We start from the raw sequence: 1266 nt of genomic DNA, 5'->3' as shown, positions 1-1266 counted from the left end.
ACTCCTGGGTCGGGGACCCCCCCCCCGCGAAAGCGCAGCGAGCTGTTGCCATTGGCGGCGCCCCCCCCCCCCCCCCCCCCGCGAAAGCGCAGCGAGGGCCCTGTTGCCATCCACTGTGGCATGGGATGGCAGAGCGGAGACGTGCTTCTCCTTCCCTCCCGCTGCCATGGTGTCGGTAACCGGGAGAGGGTGTTTTTGTGCTGCTGTGGGTAATAAAGCTGCTGCCGAGGCTGCGAGTGTGTCACGGCTGCGGCTGCAGCCCCTGGCAGCCCACGGGTCCCCCTCGCAGGGGGACGAGGCCGTGGGGAGCAGCTCAGCGATCCTGAATCCTCCCTGATTCATCAGCATTTTGCGGTGGGAAGAGTTCGTCCCTGGCCGAGTCACCTCGGCTCGGCTGCTGCTGCTGCGAGGAGCCGGGGCCTCGTGCACCGTGGCGGGGCTCGGGGGCTCACGGCATGGCAGCTCTGCGCAGCCATCACCACTGCAGTGGTGGTTGTGCGAGGGGTTCCCAGGGGGGCTCGGGGAGAGGGGACCTGGCAGGGACCTTCCCCCACGGACACCGTCCAGCAGCTCTCAGGGTCCTGCTTGTCGGTGTCATCCCCGTCAGTGAGTCTTGAGTCTTTCCCCAGCCTCCTCCTGCCGCTCTGTCGTCCATGCTCTGTCCCCATCCCTGCTCCGTCCCCATCCCTGCTCCTTTCCCATCCCTGCTCCTTTCCCGTCCCTGCTCCATCCCCATCCCTGCTCCGTCCCCATCCCTGCTCTGTCCCCATCCCTGCTCCGTCCCCATCCCTGCTCCTTTCCCATCCCTGCTCCGTCCCCATCCCTGCTCTGTCCCCATCCCTGCTCTGTCCCCATCCCTGCTCTGTCCCCGTCCCTGCTCCGTCCCCATCCCTGCTCCATCCCCGTCCCTGCTCTGTCCCCATCCCTGCTCCGTCCCCATCCCTGCTCCATCCCCGTCCCTGCTCTGTCCCCATCCCTGCTCCGTCCCCATCCCTGCTCCTTTCCCATCCCTGCTCCATCCCCCTCCCTGCTCCGTCCCCATCCCTGCTCCTTTCCCATCCCTGCTCCATCCCCCTCCCTGCTCCGTCCCCATCCCTGCTCCTTTCCCATCCCTGCTCTGTCCCCATCCCTGCTCCTTTCCCATCCCTGCTCCTTTCCCATCCCTTCTCCGTCCCCATCCCTGCTCCTTTCCCATCCCTGCTCCATCCCCCTCCCTGCTCCGTCCCCATCCCTGCTCCTTTCCCGTCCCTGCTCTGTCCCCGTCCC

The sequence above is a fragment of the Aptenodytes forsteri genome, unplaced genomic scaffold, assembly GCF_000699145.1.
Source record: "Aptenodytes forsteri isolate BGI_AS27 unplaced genomic scaffold, ASM69914v1 Scaffold192, whole genome shotgun sequence".
NCBI lineage: Eukaryota > Metazoa > Chordata > Aves > Sphenisciformes > Spheniscidae > Aptenodytes > Aptenodytes forsteri.
The sequence above is the reverse complement of the archived record's forward strand: the minus strand, read 5'-3'. Positions refer to the sequence as shown.